The 12,922-nt window shown below is 36.8% G+C and overlaps 1 long non-coding RNA gene across 1 annotated transcript in view; it reads right to left on the bottom strand.

Annotated features, from left to right (window-relative positions):
- LOC137224553 (uncharacterized) overlaps positions 1-10,307 on the bottom strand; it is a 47,328-nt gene extending 37,021 nt beyond the window's left edge. Inside the window, exons 1-2 of the long non-coding RNA XR_010943381.1 lie at positions 10,173-10,307; positions 7,538-7,668 (exon numbers count right to left, since the gene is read on the bottom strand). This is a non-coding gene — a long non-coding RNA (uncharacterized lncRNA). The remainder of the gene's footprint in view (positions 1-7,537; positions 7,669-10,172) is intronic.
- Positions 10,308-12,922: the final 2,615 nt, after the last annotated feature.

A 12,922-nucleotide genomic window follows, 5' to 3' on the forward strand; every position in this document is an offset into this window, starting at 1 on the left:
CAAAAAAACACAGTCATTAAAAATATAATTGATAAATTTCAATTCCTAAAAAAAGTTCAGAATAGCAAAATCAACCATAAAGAAAGTCACAAGACAAATTTAAAAATAAGAAAAAAAAATTTGAACTAATTATCATGCTCTTATAAATCAAGAAAAATGCTTAAAAGTTATAAGGGTATAGTTCACAGAAAAGAAAATTATTCTAAACATGAAGATACGCCCAATATCACTTTTCACATGACAATTACAAATTAAAACTACCTATGATTTTTAACCTAACATTTGGCAAAGTTCAAAAGTTTTAATAAGGATGTAGAAAAACAGTGCTTTCACATATTATAATGAAGTAATAGCCATAACATTGATTTTTTTCCTCTCATTTGTAGGGAGATAATTCCAGATCTTAGGTTGAGATAGATAATATTTTACCACTTTATAATATTCATCTATTACATTTTATTAAGAGTTTCTATGGATATTAAATTTTATCAAACACCTTGTCAGCACACTTGCTGATTATCTGCTATTCATTACTCCATTACCATTACAGTAATGAAGATATCATATATCAAAGACTACAGAATAGAGCTAAAGCAGTGCTCTGAAGAAAAGTTCTAACAGTGAATAATTACATTAATAAATTAGGCAGTAGAACAACTGAAGATAGTGCATAGACTATCCCTTATGTTCAGGCTTGATACTGAATAAAAAATGTAAAGAACACATTATCTTCAATAACCTCAAAGGACATTTTTCCCACAGTTGATATTATGCAGCTGTTACTTAGAGTCTCTAAACTAAATTAGTCATTTTTTTATACTCCAAAACTACCTGGAATTCCTTCCCTTGAGTTTATAAGTTCTTTAGAGTAGGTTCCCGATAAATATGATAGAAATAGTATATTAACATGAAACAATTATAATACATCATCTACTGATTCAAGGTTCAAAACTTATCGAGTTGATTTCCTACTTGCTCAGACCTATGAAATTGGAAAGCTCATTTTCCCCTGGCTCATCTCAATGAAGTGGCCCTTTGACTTTCCAGGCTTAGACCATTTGCCAGCCCTACACTATTCATATAACTGCGTTTTTAGCACAACCGTCTGCCACTACAATCACTCCTGTTCTTTTGCAGCCCAAAGTCTAGGTAGCAAAACCCTTTTGACACAGAAGTTTCTAAGTAAAAAGTAGCTGGTGAAGAGGGTATAGCTTCTCTGGATACACTGATGTTGACATAACCTTATAATATAATATATCCATGTGAAGTGTAATAATCTGGGTTTTACTGTCCCTAAAGGTTTAGCACTCTTATATTCAGATATTTATTATCTTTGTTGGTTTTGGGTTTTTCATTTATTTGTTTTCACCACATAGAATTCCCTCATGCCTCTGGTGTGGAAAGGAAAGTATGAGAATATCAGTCAGCACTTTCTGTTATATAATAATCACCCTGATGATTTACAGCACAGCTTACTAAAGAAGAGAAAAAGCATTCATAGTAGCAGGTTATGAGTAATAAAGGCCTAAATTTAGAGTAGACCTAATATTATTGTCTTGCTGTGAATGATACTGTTTATGTGAAACATAACTGATCAAAGCTACACCTATTCCTGAATAATTCCTAATTGATGTTCCAAATGATTGAATAGTTGGCTCACTCTCTATTAACAAGATGCTATTGAGCAACTTGTTTTTAGATAAATCTTTTCATCTGTTTAGTTTATGAATGATGCAACAAGTTCAAATGGTAGAAATAGTATATTAACATAAAAATCATTATAATATATCATCTACTGATTTGTTAAGATGTCTAAGACTCCTCAAACAGAAAGAAAGCAATTTCTTGTGGTTTATCTTGCTTTTAGGTCTGCTATTGTCTGGATTTAAGCCATCCATCACCATGTCTGTTTTAAAAGTGGAGGCTTTTAAAGGATCTAATGATAAATGCCTAATATTGATATTTAGAATAAAACTAGGAATGTAACCTCATTTATCTAGTTCATTTTATAATTGCACAGTGTATGTCATTCAAGTAAAACCTAATTATAACTTCTGTTCTAATTTCCAAAGACTTTTCTAGCATGAGATATAATGTGTTTGTTTATCCAAACCAGGTGATCAAACACACTGAATAGACAAGAATTCCCTTCAGGTGCAGTGCACCCTGTTTTCATACTGATTTCAAAGGTCTGTTGTAGATCCTTAACTTGAGAGAGTGGCCAAGATAGCAGAGTAGAATAAACAAACTCAGTTGCCCTCATGAGCACACCAAATCACAACAATCTACAGAACAACCATTGTTGAAAAAGACTGAAACCTACCAGCTAAAGACATAAAGACAGAACCACAATGAGACTGGTAGGAGGGATGGACTCATGATATAATCAAATACCATGACCCCCCTGGTAGGCGAACCACAAACTGGAGAATAACTATATTACAGAACTTCTCTCACACGAGTGAGAGTTCTGACCCCACATCAGGCCCCCCAGCCCGGAGGGTCTGGCACCAGGAAGAGGATCCTCCAGAGCATTTGGCTTTGAAGACCAATAGGGCTTGATTGCAGGAGTTCCACAGGATTGGGGAAAATAGAGACTTTACTCTTAAAAGGCACACACAAAATCTCATGTGCACGAGAACCAAGGGCAAAAGTGGTAATTCGATAGAAACCTGAGCCAGACCTACCTGATGGTCTTGGAGGGCCTCCTGGGGAGGCAGAAGGTGACTGTAGTGCACCCTGAGGACATAGATACTGGTTGTGGATATATCCAGGAGCATTCATCTGCATGCGCTCTCCTGGAGGCTGATAGTTTGGTGCCAAGACCTGGCTCCACCTAACAGCCTGTAGGCTCCAGTGCTGGGATGCCTCAGCCCAAACAACAAATTGGGTGGGGACACAGCCCCACCCATAAGCAGACAGGCTGCCTAAAGTTTTCCTGAGCCCATAGCCACCTCTAGACACACCCCTAGACTCAGCCCTGCCCACCAGAGGATCAAGACCTAGATCCACACATAAGGGGGCAGGCACGGGCCCCTCCCACCAGGAAGCCTGCACAAACATCTAGACCAGCCTCACCCATTACGGAACAGACACCAGAAGCAAGAAAACCACAGTCCTGCAACCTGCAGACTGAGTCTGCAAACACAGGCCAGACACTAACCTGAAGCCAACTGGCCACTGGACGTTGGGACACAAGAGGGAGGGAAATGCAGTGCAAGGATGCATAGGACGTCTCCTACAGAGGGCCACTTCTCCAAGGCTGAGAAGCATAACCAACCTGCCACATACATAAAAATACAAATAGTAATTTAGACAAAATGAGGTGACAAAGGAATATGTTTCAGACAAAGGAACAAGATAAACCTGCAGAAGAACAAAGTGACATGCAGATAGACAATTTACCCAAGAAAGAGTTCAGAGTAATGATCGTAAACGTGATCAAAGAACTCAGGAGGAGAAAGAATGCACAGAGGGAGAAATCAGAAGTTTTTAACAAAGAATTAGAAAATATTATAATAACAACCAAATGGAATTAAAGCATACAATAACTGAAATGAAAAATACACTAGAAGGAAGCAATACTAGACTAAATGAGGCAGAAGAATGGATCAGAAAGGTGGAAGACAGAGTAGTGAAAATCATTGCCACTGAACAGAAAAAAAGAATGAAAAGAAATGAAGACAGAGAAGGAAAAGAAATAAAAGGAATCAAAATTGGAAAAGTAAAACTGTCACTGCCCTCAGATGACATGATACTATACATAGAAAATCCTAAAGACACTACCAGAAAACTACTAGAGCTCATCAATAAATTTGGTAAAGTTGCAGGCTACAAAATTAATACACAGAAATTTGTTGCATTTCTATACACTAACAGTGAAAGATCAGAAGGAGAAATTAAAGAAACAATCCCATTTACCATAGCAACAACAACAAAAAAAAATACCTAGGAATAAACCTGCCTAAGGACACAAAAGTCCTGTACTCCAAAAACTATAAGAACTGATGAAAGAAATTGAAGATGACACAAACAGATGGAAAGATATACCATGTTCTTGGATTGGAAGAATCAATATTGTCAAAATGACTATACTACCTAAGGCAATCTACAGATTCAATGCAATCCCTATCAAATTACCAATGGCATTTTTCACAGAACTAGAACAAAAAATCTTAAAATTTGTATGGAAACACAAAAGACCCTGAATAGCCAAAGCAATCTTGAGAAAGAAAAATGGAGCTGAAGGAATCAGGCTCCCTGACTTCAGACTATACTACAAAGCTACAGTCATCAAAACAGTATGGTACTGTACAAAAACAGATATATAGATCAATGGAACAAGATAGAAAGGCCAGAAATAAACCCACACACCTCTGGTCAATTAATCTAAGACAAAGGAGGCAAGAATATACAATGAAGAAAAGACAGTCTCTTTGATAAGTGCTGCTGGGAAAACTGGATAGCTACATGTAAAAAATGAAATTAGAACAATCTCTAATACCATATACAAAAATAAACTCAAAATGAATTAAAGACCTAAATATAACACTGTATACTATAAAACTCCTAGAGGAAAACATAGGCAGAACACTCTTTGCCATAAATTGCAGCAATATTTTTTTGCATCCATCTCCTAGAGTAATGGAAATAAAAACAAAATAAACAAACGGGACCTAATTAAACTTAAAAGTTTTTGCACAGCAAAGGAAACCATAAACAAAATGAAAAGACAACACATGGAGTGGGAGAAAATATTTGTAAACAATGTGACTGACAGGGGATTAATTTCCAAAATATACAAACAGCTAATACAGCTAAATATCAATAAAAAAAAAAACAACACAATCAAAAAATGGGCAGAAGACCTAAAAAGACATTTCTCCAAAGAAGACATACAGATGGTCAACAGGCACATGAAAAAATGTTCAACATCACTAATTATTAGAGAAATGCAAATCAAAACTACAATGAGGTATCACCTCACACCAGTCAGAATGGCCATCATTATAAAGTCTACAAATAATAAATGCTGGAGAGGATGTCAAGAAAAAGGAATGCTCCTACACCACTGGTGGGAATGTAAATTGGTGTAGCCACTATGGAGAACAGTATGGAGGTTACTTAAAAAACTAAAAATAGAGTTACCATATGATCCAGCAATCCCACTCCTGGGCATATATCTAGAGAAAACTATAATTTGAAAACATACATGCATCCCAATGTTCATTGCAGCACAATTTACAATAGCCAAGACACAGAAGAAACCTATACGTCCATCGACAGATGAATGGATAAAGAAGATATGGTATATATATACAATGGAATATTACTCAGCCATAAAAAAGAATGTAATAATGCCATTTCCAGTAACATGGATGGACCTAGAGATTATCATACTAAGTGAAGTAAATCAGACATATATGATATCACTTACATGTGGAATCTAAAAAAATCATATAAATTAACTTATTTACAAAACAGAGATAGACTCACAGACATAGAAAACAAACTTATGGTTACCAAAGGGGATAGAGGTGATGGGGATGGGGAGATAAATTAGGAGTTTAGGATTGACATAACACACTACTGTGTATAAAATAGGTCAACAAGAACCTACTGTATAGCACAGGGAACTATACTGTATATCTTGTAATAACCTAGAATGCAAAAGAATCTGAAAAAGAATATATATGTGTATATATATATACATATATGTATACATATATATATATAAATTCATCACTTTACTGTACACTTGAAACTAACACAATATTGTCAATTAATTATACTTCAATTTAAGAAACAGTCTGTAGCTATGTTCACAAAGATCTAGTATTTGAGGACACTAATTATGGTGTCTGTGATTAAGAACTGCAGAATTACAAACCAACTCTCTAAATATGCAGAACCCTGAAGATATAATAACTACTTTATAAGACTTTTTCAATACCTACTTATTAGATTTATATAATATTATTTGATCCAGGATATTTCTATATTGTAATAAAAATCACAAATAATGTTCTATATGAACTCAACTGATTAAATAGTAATTTCCTAATTAAAATGGTGGAATTTAGGAAAGGTTCTCATGGCTTTAGAGGGTGATCCTTTAAGAAGAGAATCTAAATCGCAGAATATGACAAAGACACAACAAGCTTTCATACCATCTCTGTGTTTCCTAAGACTCAATAGTGAAGAAAAGCAAGGAATTGATATATCTCAAGAATAGAGTTAAGGGCCACAATAATATTTCACCACCCCAGGCAGGGGAATGCAGACTCTGGTAGAGGACACTGGTAGATGTTGTCTCCAAAGCCATAGCTTCAGAAAGCTCAATCATTTTATGCACAGACGTAGATGAGACAGAACTTCATTTCCCAATGGGGATTTAGCTCCTTAGAATGAGGGTATAGAAATAAGTATCCAACTAAAAATAACACCCAGTCTTAAAATAAGATTTTTGTCTTTATTTCAAGTATAAAATAAGTAAAACTGTACTTTTTAGTGTCAACATCAATATAGATAACTTGATTTGAGGAATCTACCTCACTGGCTGTTAGATTTTCAGATTCGGGGGAAAAAAAAAAACCCTCACTGAGCAGGATACGGCACTTATCAATATTGGGGGATGAATTATGGCAGAAGAATTGCCAATGGAGCAAAGGATGAAGAACAGAAAAATGATATGCTCCTCAAACATTATTCTTCCATTCTTCCCGCGGTACGCGGGTCTCTCACTGTTGTGGTCTCTCCAGTTGCGGAGTATAGGCTCCGGACGCGCAGGCTCAGCGGCCATGGCTCACGGACCTAGCCGCTCCGCGGCAATGTGGGATCTTTCCGGACCGGGGCGCGAACCCGTGTCTCCTGCGTCGGCAGGTGGACTCTCAACCGCTAAGCCACCAGGGAAGCCCTATTCTTCCATTTGACTTATCCTTTTAGCTTGCCTTTTGCTACAGTTTGCTGCAAAATTCAAATCTATATCTTAAATCCATAATTGTTTTTATGAGAAACAAGTATATCAAGATCTCTTGAAATAAAATTATAAAATTCTCACCCTTTTATATAGTGCATCAACTCATGTTTAGTTGCCTTTTACCCTATAGATGATCATATTGTATACAGAGGGTCCTGTTTATTGTGACTTTCCCAAACTAGCTGTTATGTTATCCTGGAATGTCCCATAAACATATTTGTAATGAGTACAGTTTTTCATTCTCACATGCTTAATTGTACACACCAAATAACTTCTAGTAGTTGTCCTAATATGACCTGGAAATATATAACATCTTGATCCATGTTCTCATTGAGCATTTATTTATACTAGTGGCATGTCAAGGACACAAAAGTTCCTTCTCATAGAAACAAAAACCACATCCAGATGGTCAAAGTCTCTTCCAGGAGAGTATGGTTGACAAAACACAGACCAATGCACGCCGCCCCCCACCCCCCCCAAAAAAAGAAGTCCATTCTTTGTCAAAAGAAGTCCTCTAGCAGAGAATCAAAAGAGGTCTGTGGCATCAACACAACCTACCTGATGTGTCTTTTCCCTCTTCCTGGTGTTTGGACAGCTTTTTGACTGTTGGAAGTACCAGGTCTCTTGTTTCCAAAGAGCCGCCTGTGTTGGCCTGTCTTTCAGACTCTCATGTTGCAAAATCTGAAATTCTGTTGCAATAAACACCAGATTTCAAAGGAAAAGCAATGGAAATTGTGCAAAGATTAAACTTCATTTTTATAGCAACAGTTAGTAGTAGCATGATTATGTGTCTAAACAATGCCTGCTATTCCAATATAATATTAGATTGAGAAAGACCGGCAGTTTCTTTGTGTAGAAGCAAGCACTGATTTTGAGGGTGCATTTAGAAAAACATATTTAGGCTTAGGGGAAACAGAAGGTTGTCTTTTGTATAAACACAATAATTGTATCCTTTGAATCCCTCCTGAAGGAACCATATGCAAACAGATAACTTTAGATATTGCATTATTCTACACTACTCCCCAGCCAGATGTAGTTAAAAAGTGATTGGGCATAATGAGGGCAACCTTGACACACACATGAGCAATATGCGTCACAAGATAAAAATTTTTAAAAATCTAAGTCAGATGAGAGCACAGTATTTCAGGAATATTTTTTTTCTCATGATGCTTATTTAGTATGAAATTAGGAATGGTGACCTCCAATAACACTACTGATGAATTTGCTTTTCTTGGTCTTCTTTCAAGGGCATCTTCATTAACATTATAATATCTGTCATTTTCAAGGTGCAAGACACAATGTTTAAAGAAGACATAGGAGTTAAAGTATCAAAGTGTCAGAGAAATGCCCGTAAACTGCTGATAAAACCAATAAGAATATGCCCAGGGTACTAAGGAAACTAACACTTTGGTTAGGGTAGAAAGCCCTTAGGGTAGAAAGTCCTTTCAGCTCACTAATTTTCTTCTAGGCCTCTTTTCATTCTTTCTTGGCTTTATAGAGCCAGGGCTGCTACAATCCAATTGCTATGGAAGTAAAAGCTCTCAGATTGATATCTTCATCACAGAATGGCAGGCCATAACGAGTAATCACTTCAGCCAACCTATTTTACAGATGAGGAGGTTGAAGCTCTAAGAGTTTAAGTGATTTGCCCCAAAGGGATGGCTGGCTGTGTCAAAATGGGGAAGAAAATCCAGATCTCCTAATTATCAGGTAAGAGCACCCTTTCTAGCATACTACAGTTAAAAGTTCCTGAGTGAAGATTTCTTAAAAGGTCTACAATTAGATTGGAGTTGGCAAAATGTAAACTAATTCTATAACAAATGGTGCAAATAAATTGGAGACCTGGCTGTGTCGAGGTTGAAGAGTACATATGGCGGTTGACAGGATGTTTTCATAGTAAATGTTTATCCTGGGTGGCTGGCTGACATTGGCATTCAGCAAAGGTGAATTTATCATGGAACACGATTCCTGTAAAAATGATCTTGAGCCATCTTATAATAGTTGCTCTAGAACCAACCGATTCTCAAACAGTGGTCAGTACAGATGCCATGGGTTAGATATATTTTCCCTCAGAATTCACTCTCCCAATTTTTCTTTTTACAGTACCTGACACAAATTAACTATCAATGACTTTTGAGAAATGATATTGTTACTTTTATTTTTTTCTAGTTTCCTAATCTTCAAGCAACTATCAAAGCTTTTTGATATCTTTATTTTTGCTAGACTGTCATCCCAGGGATTGTCCATTGGACTTTCACGTCTTCCCTTTCCCCAGTATAAGAGCAGATGCATGGAAGTGAGTATAATCGTACTGGGGTGTTGGGATGAGCATGGCGACCATCCATAGGACACATGCAGGACACTCTGTGAAAACAGGCCAAAATGTCAATCAACTATAACAACTCATGGCAGGATTGAGTTTCTATTACTAGTTTTTAAAAATAATAGTAAAAGATGCTTTTGGTATTTTTCCCTCTAGAATTTTTGGATAGTTGTAAGGTATAAACAATTAAGACTTATTTGGGGAAAAAGAAATGCAGATATTCATAGATTGTGGTAGATCATAATGTACTGAGTCAAAACTGGGACCGAAAAATGCAGAATTCTGGACTATAAATCTTTAACCTTGGATTTTCCAAAAGAGTGAGTTTAAAATGGTTTATTTATACATAATTTATAAATACAAATTGCATGGCGTTTATTAATTTAATTATTAATTTAAAATACAAAAGAATGTATATTCTGTTCATGAATGAATCCCTGTTATAAACCGGTCAAAATATGAATTGGTATTCCAATTAGAGCAAACCCAATCCAAAGATTGAACTATTTCAGAGGCAGTGACCACTCTGAGATGAGGCCCTCCTGGTGGAACCATGGTAAATGATTGCTTTTACAACCCATAGCCCCCGTTACCCATTACTCAGATAATGTCATATTTTGTAGTAGGGAAATATGTTTGCATTGTCAGTCAGGAAGGTTTAAAAAGTCACACATAGCTACCAATTAAAATTGGCTACCATCCTGGGATATCCCAAGACAGGGGCTGACATTTTAGCCTGTTGCAGTATAATGTAACTATTACGGTTCTGAAATATTCATCAACTGATTATTTCCCTGATAGAATAATAAATCAATAAGTACAATAATATTACTTATGGATCAGGGCAGAAATAATATGCATTAGTCTTACTTTAAGAAAGGTGCAAATTGTTCTCTTGAATATGTTCATCCAAATAAAGACCCTTTTTTTCAGTTGCTTGACATGCTTTCCTTGGTTAATCTCATCACACAATTGCCATTAATGACAGGAGGTAAAAGGGGGTGTTCTAGGGATCACCGAGACTCCTCTTTTGCACGATGTTCTTCTGCGAGCCTACAGAGATTATGCAACCTGGAGATTATGAAGACAAGGATGGGTAAATCAGATCTGGCCTTGACCCTGACTTTAATACAAAAAGCTACATATACATTTTCATCTCTGAGCCTCATTTCCCCACCACTAAACAGGAGACTATAATAGTACCTGCCACATTAGGCTGTTCTAAGTATACCATGGAATAATACATGTAACACAACTGGTAGAAGACCCAGTTCATAGTAAGACTTCAGTGAATGTTAGGTTTTATTTTATCTATCTATCCATCTATTTATTTATTTATTGTATTTTGATTATTACAAAAGTGGCCCATGTCTGATCTTCCCCATTTTAAGTCAGAATATTTTTTGATTATTGAGCTGACATGCTTGAGTCTTTCATCAGAGAAGGACAGTTTTCACAGCAAGATGTGAAAACAGCGATTCTGCAAATAATTTTGTGAATTGTAAGTCACGAAAAGGGAATACATTTCAACGCCCCTGCCCCCCCCCCCCCCCCCCCCCCGATCTTGTGATATTGATGTGAAATAAGCACCAGACTGGTAGTTAGGGATTTGGGGCCCTAGTCCTGACCCTTTTGCTAAATTTCTGAGTGACTTTGTACAAGTCATTTTGGGGCCTTAGTTTCCTAAATTTACTTAACAGTAAATGGACTATATGGTCATTGTCAGCTCTAACATTGTGTGGCTGGGTTGCAAAGGACTATGAAGTTGGAAAACTCTTCCTTCACTTAGTACATTGAGAACTTTGCTAATTCGGGTATATATGTCTTAGAGAGGGTGCCATGGAAGCAGTTCCTATAATGGGAATTCTTGTGCAAGTGATTTCTCATGAGAATGTTCCCAGGAAAAATGTGCTCATTAGGTAAGAGAGGAGGGCTTATATATCCCAACAATAGTCCCCTGGATGCCTAAGGTTGGGAGCGAGGTGGCTCCAATCCTATATCTAAGCAGCAGTTCCTGCAGCAGCCAGTAAGAGAAATTATTGGAGATCCAGAAGTGGCACCAATAGCTTTTAGTATATTACGTTTTGATGTACTGCATATTTAAAGCACTTGAACTTATGAAATAGCTTTCTATAAATCAGCCTCTCCAATATAAGGCATCACTGCACATAACTCTGAGTTCCTTCACTATATCTTTACTGGACAAATGTTAGAACATTCTAAAATTGTCCGCTTGATCTTTGCTAACTTATGATTACCAAGTTCACCTTCCCCTCTATTTTCCCAGGGTCATAAGACCTTACTCTTCCTACTGATCACAAGGTAATTTGAGGGGATGCTCTTAGGATGTACTCTTTTTTTTTTTTAAATAGATCTTTATTGGAGTATAATTGCTTCACAATACTGTGTTAGTTTCTGTTGTACACCAAAGTGAAACAGCCATATGCATACATATGTCCCCATATCCCCTCCCTCTTGAGTCTCCCTCCCACCCTCCCTATCCCACCCCTCTAGGTCGTCGCAAAGCACTCAGCTGATCTCCCTGTGCTATGCGGCTGCTTCCCACTAGCTATCTATTTTACATTCGGTAGTGTATATATGTCAATGCTACTCTCACTTTGCTCCAGCTTCTGCCTCCCACACTGTGTCCTCAAGTCCATTCTCTATGTCTACATCTTTATTCCTACCCTGCAACTAGGTTCATCAGTACCATTTTTTTTTTTAGATTCCATATATATGCGTTAGCGTATGGTATTTATTTCTCTCTTTCTGACTTACTTCACGCTGTATGACAGACTCTAGGCCCCTCCACCTCACTACAAATAACTGAATTTCTTTTCTTTTTATGTCTAAAGTAATATTCCATTGTATATATGTGTCCATCTGTCGACGGACGTTTAGGTTGGTTCCATGTCTTGGCTATTGTAAATAGTGCTGAAATGAACATTGTGGTACATGACTCTTTTTGAATTTGGTTTTCTCAGGGTATATGCCCAGTAGTGGGAGTGCTAGGTCATATGTTGGTTCTATTTTTAGTTTGTCAAGGAACCTCCATACTGTTCTCCATAGTAGCTGTATCAATTTACATTCCCACCAACAGTGCAGGAGGATTTCCTTTTCACCACACTCTTTCCAGCATTTACTGTTTCTAGATTTTTTTGATAATGGCTATTCTGACCAGTGTGAGGTGATACCTCATTGTAGTTTTGATTTGCATTTCTCTAATAATTAGTGATGTTGAGCATCTTTTCATGTGCTTCTTGGCCATCTGTATGTCTTCCTTGGTGAAATGTTTATTTAGATCTTCCACTCATTGTTTAATTTCATTGTTTGTTTTTTTGATATTGAAGAGGGAAGCACTCAGCAGTCAGCTGTCCACACCCTGTAATACAAGAGTACATCCTGGATGTACTCTTGTATTATAAAAGTACATACATTTAAACCAAAGTAGGGTGTGGACAGCCAACAGCTGAGTGCTTCCCTCTTTTCTTCCTGAAAATGCAATTTAAATTCTGCAACACTGTTTCTTTTTCCACAGCAAGAGTCAACTTCATCAGAAGTATACTAAGAAGTGCCTTTCAGAAGAAAATGGGAAACCCAGAGAGCAAGTGCAAGTTTTT

The sequence above is a fragment of the Pseudorca crassidens genome, chromosome 5 (genome assembly GCF_039906515.1).
Source record: "Pseudorca crassidens isolate mPseCra1 chromosome 5, mPseCra1.hap1, whole genome shotgun sequence".
NCBI lineage: Eukaryota > Metazoa > Chordata > Mammalia > Artiodactyla > Delphinidae > Pseudorca > Pseudorca crassidens.